This window comes from Mesoplodon mirus (assembly GCF_964341445.2).
Source record: "Mesoplodon mirus genome assembly, chromosome: 3".
Lineage (NCBI taxonomy): Eukaryota > Metazoa > Chordata > Mammalia > Artiodactyla > Ziphiidae > Mesoplodon > Mesoplodon mirus.
The window spans coordinates 137275411-137292486 of NC_138978.1; the positions used below are offsets into that span (position 1 = coordinate 137275411).

General features: G+C 33.6%; 1 long non-coding RNA gene across 3 annotated transcripts in view; it reads right to left on the bottom strand.

Annotated features, from left to right (window-relative positions):
• Window positions 1-3839: 3839 nt before the first annotated feature.
• LOC309800510 overlaps window positions 3840-17076 on the bottom strand; it is a 49382-nt gene continuing 36145 nt past the window's right edge. For all 3 annotated transcript variants that reach the window (XR_014293467.1, XR_014293468.1, XR_014293469.1), the window contains one exon: window positions 3840-3925. This is a non-coding gene — a long non-coding RNA (uncharacterized lncRNA). The remainder of the gene's footprint in view (window positions 3926-17076) is intronic.

Here is a 17076-nt window from a genome sequence, read left to right on the forward strand (position 1 = left end):
GAACTCAGATTTTATACTTTCCTTTAGGTAAAAGAGTGGTTGCTTCTATACCAAAAAACTATTTCTTATAATTTGGGTTACATTAAAAATATCTCATATATACAGCCATTTATCTGAATCTATAATAGTGACTTGGTTTTCTCAAATACATTATATATGGAGTCCTTTAGACTGGAATTAAATTAATCATGGTTGTATTTTTTTTTCTATTGACTTCCCAGCTATTTACCCCTAGGAAAACTCTCTTAAATAATCAAGAGAAATATTTTAGGCAACATTATGTAAATCATCACCCTTATTAGATGAATTAATATTCTTGAAGTTACAGCTCATTTCATGGAAATCAGATTAACCTGGTGTTATGGGCATTGTCATTTATCAGTAAGTTATTTGTTAATATGCTCAGTATGTGCCATAAAATATGTAACTTTAATAAGAGAATGGATCACCTCAAATAATTTAGCAAATCTTGAAAATGATAAGGATTAAAATTGTGGATGTATAAAGGACACAGAAGCTTGGAGAACTTTAAAACCATCTATTTCTATCCTGTTTCCCTCAGACAAGGAAATGAAGGCTGACACTTTAGCATGGTTTGGAAATCCTTCTAAAAATTATCTGACTTTCTCTTAGAATTAACAAGTAATTTAAAGTTTTAAGAACTGCAGAACTGATCATATGAATTACCATAATTTAGTCAAGATTTTTTTTGAATATCCACCTTTTGACAAACACTGTACATATATGTACCAGGCTGTAGAGATGAATAAAATCATCCTTAGTCTCAAATAACTGAAAGAAAAATCCCCCAATATTAGTGAATACTGAGGAATTAAGGATGATGCTATGAGAAAATTTTTATAATGTGAAATTTATTAAGTTAAATAAAATATTTTGCTTTTGAGATTAGAATGCCTTGTTTTTGTTCTAATGATACTGATGATAGATAGTGGTTGTATTTTGCAGAAGTTTTATGGGAGCAAAATAAAAACTTGGTAATGTGATATAAATTTGGTCCCCCAAGGTGATTTTTATTGTGATTTCTATTGGTGTTGTTAATGAGAGAAATTTCTGTGAGCTATTAGAAAAGAACATGTGGATATCAATATCTAATCAAAAAGAAGGACAAAATAATGGATAATTAGAGAATATATATAACCAGTAAATTAAAAATATACTCACATGCCAAGGAAGCACAGTGGTGGAAGTTTTGCTCATCATAAAGCTTTAACAGTGAGTAGAAGTTATCTTGGTGTCTTGGGTGTGGGAAGATATGCTAACAACCAGTGATAGATCCGTTGTAAAATTTGGAACTGTTTCTTTGGTATTCAATTTCACTTAAGACCTGTGCTTCTGGACAGGATGGAGTAATAGGAACTGGATTTACTCTCCTGGCTTAAACTGCTAAAAGTAAAAAAAAAAAAAAAAAAAATATATATATATATATATATATATATATATAAACAATAATTTTAGACATTGAACAACAAACAGCACAAGACAACGGTTGTATAAAGCTGTTAATTATAATGAAAACCCATAAAAACCAGTGGCATAATGTTTTATGTAATACAGTTAAATGTTGGTGTTTGAACAAGTCCCTGGTCACCTGTAAAAAATAAAGGTGGATTCTCTTTTCATATTTATTAACAAAATGAATTTCATAGGGATACAGTATTTAAATATGTTAAAATACTACAGTTACTAGAAGAAAACATTTTTGTTTTATTTAATAAAAGTTAATTTTAAATTTTTTTTTATATTTTTATGTGTTGCATTTATTGTTTTAAGATTATACAAATATGTTTTGATATAATTTAATACATGCAGCATCAACTAGAGTATTCAATACACAGAGTATTCAATGGGTATAGCCTTGGTAGTGGGACCAAATTAGCCCTAGACTAAATTGTTTCAGTTGCAGCCTAATAAGGCTTACAAGGAAGCCTCAAAGTGATCAAACTATTTCTTAACTACCTCTTTGAGCAAAGTTACAAATATTTAAAAAAATACAAAAACGCCCTGCAATCAGTAAAGTAAAATTCACAATATCTGACATGCAATCTAGAATTACCAGGGATGCAAAGACAAAGGAAAATATAACCCATAACAAGGAGAAAGATTAATTAATGAAAAGACACTGAAAAATGGTACAATCAGTAAACAAAGACATTCAAACAGTTATTATAACTAATTTTCATAGGTTCAAAAAGGTTAAAGGAAAGCATCAACATCTTAAATAGACATATAGAGGATATAAAAATAACCCAAATTGAGTTCCTAGAGATGAAAAATATAGTTTCTGAGATGAAAAATAAACTGGATGGGATTAAAAGAGATGAGGCAATGCAGAAGCAAAGATTGACCTCCCTGCAAAAGCAAAATTCTGTTATTATAATCTGTCCCACTGAGTAGTCCAAATATAAAGTCTGAAATGAAAAATGCCAGCTTGGTCACCTTTTTTCATTTCGAATTTGCTTTACCCTTGCTTTACCCTTTCAAAAATAATTAAAGTATAAAATTATGAAAATTGTATTCAATGGTATTAATATTAAGCATCTATCCATCTTATGGATTGCCCTGCATAATGCAAATATCTAAAATCTAAATATTATGTGTATATATACATATATGTATATATATCTCACTAGCAGAATGAAAAGAAGATGTGAAAGTACAACACAAGTTGTGGAGGAATATAGTAAAGGAAAGTAAAATAGTATTTTTTTTAGATGTAGTTGCTCTACGCAGTGGAAAAATGATATATGGATTAGCATATTTTATTTTCTGAGAAGCATGAATCAATTTAAAAGGCGAATGGGCAGATGAATTTAAAGAATGAGTAATTTGAATACATTATCATTCTTCAATTTTTCTGTTACTGACAACATCCCCTTTAAGATTTTCAAAATGCTGAAAGGTGAGATTCCAAGATTTTTAGTTGCTATAGAAGCAATTATTAGCAAATCCTTTCTTCTAATCTCATTACAGAAAATACTGCTCTTTGTGCCCAGAGAACTCCCATTAGAACAGATAGCTAGTGGGAAGCAGCCACATAGCACAGGGAGATCAGCTGGGTGCTTTGTGACCACCTAGAGGGGTGGGATAGGGAGGGTGGGATGGAGGGAGACGCAAGAGGGAAGTGATATGGGAACATGTGTATATGTATAACTGATTCACTTTGTTATAAAGCAGAAACTAACACACTATTGTAAAGCAATTATACTCCAATAAAGATGTTAAGAAAATAAAAAAGGAACTGCATTTCGGAGCAGCTCAGAACATAGGGTGTAGCAGTCTGGAGCTATCCCACATTTCCTGTGTCTTATTAAATATTGTGTATATATGCTATGTATTTATATCTCCATCTAAATATACATCTATATCTCCTAAAATACTGTCTCACATATAATGAAGGCACAGTTTCCAGATAGTTGTTCTGGTAGTCATTAGACAAAATATAGTCTCATTTATTTAAAAAATGTGAAATGAGAGAAATGTACGAAAAACTTGATCCATCTTCTGACTGAATTTGTAGTATTAGTACCTTCAGAAGAGGAAATAATTAATTTATTGTAAATTATTTTATTCCTCATTTATTAGAGAGGAAATTTATAAACTGAATCTGTTAGGGCTTAAAGGGTTTTTTTCCAGAAGATAATATCTGTGGTTCTCACCTTACACTGAGCAGTATATCACTAGTGAACAATCTGACAAATATGTACATTATTAAGTTATTTTATTTTAACCTGGCTTTTTAATACTATCATCTGATATACATCATATTAATTGACACTGCAATTTCTTCCTTGATTTGTGTATTTTTTTCTACAAACACTTTGCATTCCATCTTCCACGTATCTGATTTACTCATCCATGTGATGGTCTTCATCTTCAGACATCTTGCTGTCTGAGCTGTTCAACCCTGTGACAGTAAAAGCACACTCACTAGGGACTAGGAGTTTGAGAAGGACTTAGAAAATTGTTTGACACCTGAAAAAAATGGCTCCAGGGTATGAAAAAAAAATCTGCAAAATTGAGATCAAAACTTGTGTAATTAATTTTTTCAACTAATATTACTACAACAGCAATGTTACTCAGCTTTCATATAGTTATCTATAAATTATATTGGATATGTGACTTGGGCACATATTAATGCATTTGATAACATTTAGGGTAAAGCTTCTAAAAGGGCAATTGCCTAGGACTGAGGAAGGTTTAAAAATGGCCCTGCACAGAATGAACTAGAAGTGACTTGAATGGGAGGCTGAGGCAGAGATGCTGGACCCAGAGAGTTACAGAGCAGGCGTACATTGGAGAGAGCTTTCCTATATAGGAGAGCCAAGAATTTGTTACTTATTGAGCGGGGAGCATGAAGGTAGGGGACCCTATAATGAGAATCCTAGGATTGCTTCTAGATTTCTAACTTGGATAAGTGACAGGACGGTACTCTTTGGTGAATACTAAAGGAACAGCAACAGCAGCAAAAGTCTAAGAATGGAACTTTAACATATCACAATGCCACCTTTAAAGTAAATTTGGCATTCTTCTCCTTTTTGAATGAATGAAAATGCATTAATTAAAGACATACACGTTCACACACCTGCTAATATCTGCTCTTCTGCAATCATGTGTTTTCTGTATAGTGTCTAAATATCTATTCCAGTTAAAGTAGTGCTTAAACACTGCAATATGCCTCTTTTCAGCCAAAAAGAAAAACTGTCTATGACTGTTTCAACATATTTTAAATATATGTATAATCATTGCCAACTTATCTGCTTTGCAGATACTAGTTTCCTATACAATATTTAATATCTCCCTTTATTGAAAATGTCATTGCTCAGTATTATGATTGTTTTTCATTTTTATTATATGTCTGACTGTTAGAATTATTGATTAATCTCTTTATTAATGGAATGATCTCAACACAATGTTAAATACTCTTCTTCTCTACCATTATTGTATGTTATTTTAAAGATTTTCCATACAGTTACTTTAAATGGGATTTTCAGATTTTTCAGGCTTTTTGAAGTCAGTAGGATAGGCTCCAGTGAGTAAAAGAAATGCTGAAGAACAACAATATGAATTAAACAAATTTAAGTAGTTAAGAAAGCACTAATCTAGTCATTGAGAAATATATACTAATAGTTACATAGTATGTATATATAAATCAATAGTTTCAAAATGAGATAATTTACTGAACAAAATATCTTAAAATGTGAATGAAAAGATGTTGTCAAATCGCTATATGATTAAAGTACAAAAATTTGTATAAGCTTGGAATATAAATAATAAGTACATTTTTGTCTGGGAGACAAGTTGTTATCTGGGAAACCTCAAGACATTTTGTAGATTATCGAAATCACTTTACTATCAATCTTGAGCATTTCTCCTATCAACTCTATAATTAGTATTGGAAATTAGCATGCTGACTCTATTTCACTATCAGGAACATTGAAGAAACTATTTCAAGTGCTAAACATTGGTTTTAACAAATAAAAAACAATTCATCTGAAGAAAATGTTACAATGAGCTGAGGAATTAAAAGATCTCAAAGTAGAGAAATTTCACTGACTGCAGTATACACAACTTGAAGGTAGAGTTTCTGTTTTTCCTGTTTGCCCTCCAAATTTTGGAACAGTGTTATATGCACAGTGCAGGGTAATAAGCAAATATTTAACAAATGAAAAGTACTGAATTCATTACCTTGTGGTACAAATTAGGATTTCTTTTGTACTGTAACTAGAAGATTTTAATTTCAGCATTATGAATTATTAATGTCTTTATCTGATTCCCAGTTCTGTGTCAACCAAACTTATTTGAGTGATAATTAGAGGACTTCATGTTTATCCTATCTTCTAGGATTTCACTTTTGCATATCTGTTAATTCATAATTTTGACATTTTTATAGCACAACCAAAGACTATAAAAACACATGGAGCAAGCACTTGCCGAATAACTAAATAAAACAGGTTTCAGATATGAAACTAGAGCCATGCTTGGTTATACTTCTAAATGCTTCATCTAAAGAGAGACCTGCAACACTGCTGCACGAATTAATCACCTAGGGTGACTTTTAAACCTACCAACAGCTGGCCCCTCTATCATATCTGATTTTATTCAATAGTCTAAATGATAATAATTTTTTGATCAAGAACTTTATTTTACTGGTTGTAAAGGTGTGCGCATGAACACGCACACAATCCCCAGGGCTTTTAAAAATGGTGGGACAGAATTAATCATAACTATTGAGTTTAAATGTCATTTATCAACTTACTAAAGTGCAAGCATGCAGGGAAAATAAGCTAAAGACAAGACTTTTGTTTTTCAATTTATTTTTAAAAAGTCTTGTAGAAATCTTTATGAAATTAACACAAAACGGTAGTACCAAAAATCTTTTTGCTTTGTTTATCCCCTAGTCTGTGGCAATGTAAACAGTGGAAGTTAACCCGGAATTTAAGTTAAGGAAAGCTATATTGTATTAAGTTTAGCCAAACATTGTCTAACTTGCCATCATATTTTTTCAAATCAATAAAATTTCTATTCTCTTCCCTCTCTCCTCATCTCCCTTAAGGTATGTCAACTCTAACCCCGCCCCCCCCATACACACACCTTGTTGCCTCTGACATTATCTCCTCTACTAGAGGTGCTTTTGTACTTATTGCTACATAACAGTTCAACAATAAAATGTGATAAATGCAGGCAAAGTTGTTTCAAGAAGGAAGGTAAATGTCCTTACACATTTTCAACATAGAAACAGAATTTTTCAAAAGTGAGTTACAAAACAGCAAAATTAAAAAAAAATAGTTATAAAGTTTGCAGATAATGTTGTCATCCCTCTTAAAAGAAGAGGGATAAGGCACAGAAGAAATGTAGTGTTGAGGACAATGAAAATCAGCAGTTATTGCAATCTATTTATGCTGCATTCAATGGATTTAGAAGACAGAGGCTTGAGTGCTGTCGTTATTACTTGTTTGCCATTTGATGGTGGGCAAAATATTTAATTTCATTGCGTTTCTGTTTCTATGCCTCTAAAATTTGGATTCCCAGGCTAAGAAAATATTTCAAATCTTTTCTAGGTCTAAAAGTCACACACCTTAGTGTACCCTTTATAAAGGCCACATTTTCACAAAAGATAGCATTCTTGTAAAACACCTTTATAGAAAGAAAAAGCTATATTTAGAAGGTCCACTCAGTGTCCAGGGTTTTCTGAAGTCGTACTGCTGTTTATAACCAGGTGTAGGCCAGTAGGACAACACATTTGCTTTAATAACTGTCCAGATTTCTTGGAGTTAAAGATAAGTTTTCCATTATTCTAAGTGTTGACCTAAGAAATTATTGAAAGAATTGTTCTAATTTACTTATTGAATTGCCCAGTTCTTACATGGCCTGACATGAAAGGTGATTTAAAAGATTGCATTTAAGTTTGGACATATAGCCTTCACCCTGCTGTTTCATCACAGATCTCTTACAGGATAAACACGTGCAACCATTTTGAGTTTCTGAATGGGAGTGCTCCTTATAGTATTTTCCCCTTATAAATTTCTTGCCAACTTACTCCAATTTGAATGCAGGTAGAAATTTATAAATTTCTCCAAGAACTTATTTTTATTTTTATGAATCTCACTGATTTTGTTTTAATACCGAGGACTTTATCAAGTTCATAGACATTTGATAGAATAAAAAGCAAAAGCATAATTAGGAAAAATCCAAAAACCTCAAATAGAAAATAAGATGCTAGGTTGTTAGTAACAGAAATTAGCACAAATAGACTGAAAAACTGACCACCGTTGTAAACTGAGCTTTTAACTATGGGAGTCGCCAGGAAAAGGAGGGTTACCTGACTCAGGGCTCTTCTCCTCTTTCTTTGCCTTCTTTTAACAATCTCGAAAATTAAAGAAAGATTGAAATGACAATAAAAATAATTTATTTCCCAAACCATTTGAGAGTAGTTGCCAACACAATGCAATGTCTCCCCCAAATCCTCTAGTATTTCCTACAAACATATATCCAAATATAATCATGAAAATCAGGAAATTAACACTGACACATGACCACAGAGCTACTAATCCTCAGACCCCTTTCAAGTTTTGTCAATTATCCCCATCATGTCCTTCATAATAAAAGGATCAGCCCAGTGTCACATGTTGCATTTAGCTGTCCTGTCTCTTTAGTTTTTTAATCTGGAAAATTTTCTCAGGCTTCCCTTGAATTTCATGAACTAGAAAATTTTAAAGAATATGGATCAGTTATTTTGTAGGATTTAGCTGTTTGTATTTGTCTCATGATTATTCAGGATATGTGTCGTTGGCAGGAATAACACAGTGGTGAAGCTCTGTTCTTCTCACTGCTTCCTATCAAACAATTTCGGCAAACTTTTAACTTGTAACCTTACTGGAATATTATTTTACTCATTTGATTAAGGTGTATCACCCAGTCTTCTCCATTGTAAAGTTATTTTTTTTCTCCTTCATTATTAATAATTTTTGTGGTAAGGCACTTTGTAATTATGTAAATATCCTGTTCCTCATCAAACATAATTTATTCAATTTAATTATTTAAATCAGTATGAACTCATAGACTCCTATTTTATTCAATTGACTATAATATGTTTCTACCATTATTAGTTTTGAGGCTTAGATTGTTCAAGATTTGTCCAGTGGAAACCCCTTCAGTTTGGCTTCTATATCCTTTGATGTTTCCCAATTATTCTGTGATATCTCCCTTCTTTTTTTTTTAAACATCTTTATTGGAGTATAATTGCTTTACAATGGGGTGTTAGTTTCTGCTTTATAACAAAGTGAATCAGCTATACATATACATACATCCTCATATCTCTTCCCTCTTGCATCTCCTTCCCTCCCACCCTCCTTACCCCACCCCTCTAGGTGGTCACAAAGCACCAAGCTGATCTCCCTGTGCTATGCAGCTGCTTCCCACTAGCTATCTATTTTACGTTTGGTAGGGTATATAGGTCCATGCCTCTCTCTCGCTTTGTCACAGCTTACCCTTCCCCCTCCCCATATCCTCAAGGCCATTCTCTAGTAGGTCTGTGTCTTTATTCCTGTTTTACCCCTCGGTTCTTCATGACATTTTTTTTTTTTTAGATTCCATATATATGTGTTAGCATACGCTATTTGTCTTTCTCTTTCTGATGTCACTCTGTATGACAGACTCTAGGTCCATCCACCTCACTACAAATAACTCAATTTCATTTCTTTTTATGGCTGATCCCTTACTTCTTGAAACAATAATATGTTCTAGAGTCATCTTCTATTTTCCCTATAGTGGTTCTAGAATCAGCCATTTCTCCAAAGAGCTTTAATTCCTTCAGTTGGAGAGCTGTATTTAGAAACCAAGATCTGGACACTAGGTGTATTCATTGCTCTTGGGAAGTAGTGGTCCCAGGTATTCTCAATAGGCAGGGCTAGGGGATTTATGTACATATATACATACACACATATGAAAACATATATTCATAACTATTTACATATATTCACAAACACATTCATAAACATATGCATACATATTGTCTATGTTTATTCTTATAATGTCTCTATATTGAAAATACATCCTCCATTCCCTTTCAACACCCTTTCATTCTAGTTTTTGCCCTTTTCATATTTTAACTCCCTCCACAGATATTAAAATAACACTGATTACCATATTGTTAATATCCTTACTTATTTGATCAATCTTCCTGTATTTAAGTAAATTCTTGTAGCTGCCACTTTCCCATCCACACATTTTCTCCACCTGGCACGGGTTATGACTATCTGTACAGAGTGGTTGCCAAGGCCACTTCCTCATGTGGATGCCCTTTCACACGAATCAGACTTCAGCAGTCAACTCCAGGCTCCCTTATGCAGACATCCTCTCCCCTTTCTCAGACTCTGAGACCCAATGCCAAGTCATGTGGCTCCTTGAATGCCCACCTCCCCCATGCTGACAAAGGGTTATTTTACCTCACTTAATGGACTAATTTGTTCAAGAAGGGAAGGGATCACAACACTAAAAAGCAGTTATACTCCAATAAAGATATAAAAAAAAGGAGGGAAGGGACAAGGAAGGGGATGAAGGGAGGTGGACAGGGATGAACAGGTATCTTTTTTTTCTAAACAATATTTGAAGAGGTCCTTCATTTAGAAGTTACAAAGACATTATGAAGTATCAGCTGAAGAACTGAAACAACGACATATATTTACACATCTATATCCCTACATCTGACACACAATGTACACCTAATTTTATAGCAACCAAAATATAATTTAACAAAACTTATGATGCTTAGCCATACACTTTAATACTCAGCAACTTAAAAAAATATGCAGTGCCATTTGGCTGTTAACTATCAGTCCATTCATATGAATGGATTTGTAAAACTTCTAGCCAAGAGTGTTTGGGATAGCGTCTCTACTGGTCCTACTGGATCCTCTTCTTCTTTTGTCACTCTTTTCAGTCATTTGTTGATTCTCCATTGTATCTCATTGGTGACTTGCATGACCTTTGCTAATCATATCTGGGCAAATACCCCAGCTTGGTGTCTCTCAAAGGGCTGACTGAAAACCATCTGCAACAGAATCAACTGTGGTACTAGATAAAATTCAGGTCCACAGGCCCTGTTCTGATTTCCTGCTCAGAAGCTCTTTAGAGAGTAATGAGTATTTGGAAAATACCTTAGCTAATTCTCACACATTAACACTGAAACCATGGTGTAGTTTGCATGTCTACAATTCCTCAAAGTTCACGGTTTAAAACACATAGGTCTCACCAACTACAGTTCTTTTATCTTAGCTTCATCAATTCACATTTGTTATTTAACCAACTTGGAAATTGCCAGATGTGTGAATAGCCGCCAAAGTAAAATGTATCTGTCTTCTGCAAAAATGTCTTCTACCAAATGTCTCTACAAAATGAAATGTAAATACCTTCTAAGATCTTGCTTGGAGGAATCTTACAGATTTTTAAAATCTTCCAGGTTTTAGGGAATACCAAGTGCAAAGGCCCTGATGTTGGGAAAGCCACTGCAGAAAGAAAATCTGGATGTGTGTGTGAGAGAATAGTAGTAGTAAACGAGCTTGGAGAGTAGGGCAGAAGAAATACTGAATAAAGCATGTAGGACAGGTAAAAAGTTTAATTTTTATTCTAAAGTTATGGGAACAGGTTTTGGGAAATAATGTGATATGATTCATGTTTTTTTTGTGATTATTCTGGCTATTGTATTGGTTATAGACTATAAGGATTGGGGCAAGAGGGGAAGAAGCAAGGAGGTTGTGGAAGAGGCTGCCTATTGCATTAGATGAGGCAAGCAATGATGGCTTGGAGTAAGTAAAGATGGCAAGAGTAAGGTGAGAGGTAGGTGGATTCAGGATGTATTTTCAAGTTAGACTGGCAAGAATTTCTGATGGACTGGACATAGGAATTGTGGGAAAGTGAGAGTTTAAGGATGAATCTAACATTTTTGGCCTGAGCAACTGGATGAGTTATGGAGCCAGGAAAAACTGGAGTGCGATGGATGGATCAAAGCAAAATATTTAGTTTTATTTGCTAAGTTTGAAATGTCTATTATGCATAGATTGGAGATATTTAGTGGGAAATTGGAATTAGGAGTCTGGAGGTTAGGTGAGTGGTTAGGGCTAGAAGTATGAATTGGGGAGTCATAAGTTATCTTCCCATTAAAGTAATGGGACTAGATTAAAACTCATGAGTAGTTAAGGTAGATGGAGAGTGAAGGGGGCCAGGAATGAGCCTTAGGGCATTCTAACAGACTTTGAGGGATGGGAGGCATCACCAAGGGAGACTTCCAAGGAATGCTGAGTGAGGAGGGGAGAAATCTAGGAGAGGATGGTGTCCTGGTAGCCAGTGAAACAAAATATTCATTCTGGAAATTATGAAGTTCATTTTCCAAAGTTTCTTGAATTGATGATCATTTGAAACTTGGTATTTTAAAAAGAGCTTTAGCAAACAGAAAAGAGAATAATTTTCTATCATGAGTGATTGATTGCAGTAGCATGGGGAATGGAAAAGTTGTGAAAAGGGAATCAAGAATTTATGTAAGGGCCTCCCTGGTGGCGCAGTGGTTGAGAGTCCGCCTGCCGATGCAGGGGATACGGGTTCGTGCCCCGGTCTGGGAGGATCCCATATGCCGCGGAGCGGCTGGGCCCGTGAGCCATGGCGGCTGGGCCTGCGCATCCGGAGCCTGTGCTCCGCAACGGGGGAGGCCACAACAGTGAGAGGCCCGCATACCGCAAAAAAAAAAAAAAAAAAAAAAAAAAAGAATTTATGTAAAAGACAATTTTAAACAAAAGTCTTCATTTACAAAACAAGTACACAATATTTAGACATTATATTTTGTCTTTGTGTCAACAGCAGCTACAGCATGCTGTAAGTGAAAGATGAAGGATTACAGTTGAATATCAAATCAGGGAAAAAGGTGAAATAGTTGAGTTCTTTGTAGATTTTTAATAGATTTCAAACCTCTATTGGTTTTGAATAATGTCATATTTCAAACATAATTTTCTAAATAATCATAACAATTTTAGAATCAGAATAAAACTTACACAAGCCTTATTTAAATGCACATATAGTTCATTTTTATGGGTAAAACTAGGACTCTAGTCTTCTGATTACCAGTACTATTTCTTATTGCAACACACTGTTTAAATGTATAGATGATTGAAAAAAAGAGCATACCAGTGATCTCTTAAATGGTTTACAAAATATTAAGTAATTAAAATTAGGGGAAATAAAGCTCATGAGGATTAAATTACAGGAAGAGTTTAAAGGGGGCAAAGAAGTAGGAGATGTATTTCCACATGGATAAATATGATATTTTAGGAGAAAATGACCAAAACTGCATTTATAAGGTCATGATACTAGCTAAATGAAATAAAGACAACCATCATGTGAATAACATATAATTTTGATGGTGAATTTTGAATATGGAGACTGATACAGATTAACATCTGATTATAATAAAAACCAGATAGGCAGGGTAACAAGGTCTTCTTCATCCAATCACAGCTTATCAGGAATAAGGGAACCTCTTGTGCCATTTTAGGACAATGAACTTGCTACAAAGTGAACACTTGACACAAGAAATAGATTAGAAACATAAATATGATTCAAGAAATTCATGGATGGTGAAAGCTATGTTGGATTATTTCAAAAAGTTAGGGATGACTAGGTTAAGTAACTTCTCTTTTTAATAACAGAATAACTGTCACATGAAAGATCTCACTATGCCATTGACAAAGATAAAATCCCGGGACGCCATGGCTTCACAGTCTAATAGTCTAGAGATACAATGTCCAGTATAGTGTCCATTAGTCACAAGTGGCTATTAAATACTTGAAATGTGGGCAAGTTTGACTTAGGAACTTAAATTTTAATTTTATTGAACTTACATTTAAAAATTTAAAAACATATGTGACTAATGGCTATAGTTTTTGACAGCACTAAGAACATTTCCATTATCATGGAAAGTTCTATTGACCAGAGCTGACCCATAACATTTTTATTTAATTTTACATTTATTCCTCTTTGCTAAGAAAATCCTCTCTCTTACTAAAAAACAATATTAGCAAGATGGCTAGATATAAGCTCAAGATGCAAAAGTCTATTGGATTTCTATAATCCAGGAACAAAGAGAGAGCTTAAAAATTATTTAAAATGGAAAAAAAAAAAACTACCTAGGAATAAATCTAAATAAAAATGTGCAAGACATTTATGGAGAAAATAAAACCTTATTGAAAGATATTAAAGAAGTCTTAAATAAATGGAGAGGTACATCTTGTTTATGGAGAGAAAAGACTCATCATAATGATGTAAATTTTCCCCAACTTAATTTATATAGTCAATACAATTACAATAAAAATACTTAATAGAGGTTTTACAGGATTACCAATTCTGAAATTTATGTGAATGGTCAAGAACAGCTCAGACACACCTAAAAAATCCATTCATTCCAAAATGGTCCTGGAAAACTTAATTATTCATAAGAAAACAAAGAAATTGGATAATACAGACAAGTCGATTGTAAGTGCATTAATGGCTTGAATATAAAACAAAGATACACTAGAACTTTCAGAAGAAAATATACTATATCTGGGTAGCATTAAACTAGGGAAGGACATTTTAAGTAGAACAAAAAGACACTAAACTAAAAGATAAATTTGATTTCATTAAAATTGAGAGCTGCTATTTATCACAAGACAACATTGAAAAAGTGAGAAGGCATGAAGTAACTTATTTGTGTCATATATAGCTGACCAAGGATTATTTGCTTGTATTTAAAAAACAATAGAAATAAGTAAGAAAAAGATAAACAGTAGAAAAATGGACAAAAGATATTCTCTGGACTTTCATAGAATAGGAAACATAGGCAACTATTAAACAAATGAAAGGATTCTCAACCTATCGGTAATTAGGGAAATACAAATTAAAATTGTTATGGACTGAATTGTGTTCCCTAAAATTCGTATGTTGATGCCCCATCTCCCAATGTGGCTGTTTGGAGACAGGGACTTTAAAAACATAATTATGGTTAAATGAGGTCATAATGGTGGGGCCCTAACTGATATGACTGGTGTCCTTGTAAGAAGAGGAAGAGATACGAGGGATGTATACACACAGAGAAAAGGCCATGTGAGGACATAGCAAGAAAGCAGTGGTCACCTGCAAGTCAAGGAAAGAGGCCTCAGGAGGACCCAAAACTGCCAACATCTTGATCCTGGACTTCCAGCCTCCAGAACTGTGAGAAGATAAATCTCGTTTTTTAACCCACTGAATCTGAGGTATTTTGCTAGGACAACCTGAGCAGACTAATACAAGGAACAAAAGACTAGAATGGCCATTCTAACTGGTGAAGCTATAGAGCAAAAGGGCTGAAAATTGATTCCATATCTTTGGAAAACATTTTGACGTTATTTTTTAAAGTTGAATATTTGAATTCCCTACAACTCAGCAATTCTACTCTTAGTATGTCTACTCTTTTACTTATGTTAAATCTTGCACATGTCTACCAGGAAACATTAAAATAAATGTTCATGGAAGTACTGTCCGTAATAGGCCCAAAACAACCCAAATATCATTAATAGAATAATAAAGACATTTTCTTGTATTTATACAATAAAATATTATACAGTAGTACAAATGAATGAACACTAGTTAAAGTAAAGTGGGTGAACCTTAGAAATATAATGTTGAGTAAAAAAAGCAAGCACAGAAGACTAAAGTATGATATCAATTTTATAAATCTCAATAATAAGCAAAATCAGATAAAAATTATGTGGATGTTGAACATAGAGCCAAGATCAGAGTGATTTCTTGGGTGAAAGCAGGAAGGTGGGATCAGGGTAGAGAACAGAGAGAAGACTCAGCAGTTTTGATTCTAGTTCTTAGTTTCGGTGGTGTGTTTGCAGGAGTTTTTATTATTTATCATAACTTACATACAATTAAATATATTCTTTTGTATATTATCTAATAATATTTAAAAAATCAAAATACATTGTATACCAAAGATAACCCTTAGACATTAATTATAGAGAGTCCACTTTGAAACAACATACATAGTTACTCATAAATCTTCTGTAGTTGAAAGCTTTTAGCTATGAAATTCTTCCCCCTTCATATGAGGACTTTATGTTCCATAATGAAGGAAAATTGTTCCTACTTTGGGACAATTTGCATTCTTTATTTAAGTGATACTAGTCCTTTGGCTGCCTAGAAATTTTAAAAACAACCGATAACTACATCTACTGCCTGCAAGAGAATAAAGGAAAAGGAGCATAGGAGGCAATCTCATACATTATTGATAAACACATACAAAGACAATATTGGTACAGAGCTATTTCTCCATATAGCAACTCTGAATTTTATTAATAAATACATATATGTATATATATCAAACATTAATAAAAGAATAAAATTATCCAATATGAGTACATTTGCTCTTTTTTTGCAATTAGTTCCAGGATTCTATTTTAGATTATTACTTCATATCTGCGAGAGTTGGGTGTGTGTTTGTGTGTTTGGTTTTGTGGAAGTTGCATTGTGCTAAATTTTACATTTCTTTCTTGAATTAAATGGCTTTTGTTATCCCTTGGGAATACTGAAGATAGCAACAGCAGATTACTACCTACAGGTGGAAAAGTATAAACAGCAATTTTAGCTGCTAGTGATTCTGAAATTGCCCTTAACTTTGCCCTTCTAAAAATGCTCCAAGAATTACGTTTTGCAAATCCACAGATTTACTATCCATATTCAAGTCATTTACGTGGACAAAGAATGTAGCCTTCGGTATCAGTAACAAAGAATGTTACAGCCATCAAGCCATCAGCACCCTGAGGGGATTCAGGATGGAGAAAACAGGATACTGGCCCTAGATAATTAAAGTGCATATCAAGGGAAAGATTTCCATGAGACCAGATTCCTGCATCTCACCATATATAGGAAAGTGCTAAATTTATTAACTTAACTTAGTTTCTTTAATTAACAGTAATCTTTTGATGTTCCAACTACCTGGGGTTTTTTTTGCAACAACCCCTAAATATCCTGTGCCCTCCCTTACCTTTTCAGAAGGGTCCCTCAGAGCTATCTGAGAGGCTGTCTCCTGATTTAAGTCCTAAGTATGTCCTCCAAATAAAACATAATTCTCAACTTTCAGGTTGTGCATTTTTTTTCAGTCAATATTTAATTGTATGGCTCACGTAGGTACTATGCCTAGATGTAATGGGATGAGATGTAAATTATTAAAACTAGATAAATTCTGTCAGCTCTACCACTAGCTGAGATCCAGGCTTTCATCTCTGGATACTTCTGTCATAGACCTTGGCAGATATGGGGTCTGTGTTGGTCTTAAAATTATTCTTAGAATTGTGGGGACTCATTCATTCTTTCAACAAAATTTTATTGATTATATTCTATGTGTCACTTACAGTTCTGGGTCTTGGAATATAGAAGTCAACACACGAAAATACAAGGATAAAACACATTTTCTACCATATTAACTTTCTTCATTCATTAATTCATCCCTAAGTCATTCAACACGCATCTTCTTATTGAATACTGACGAGG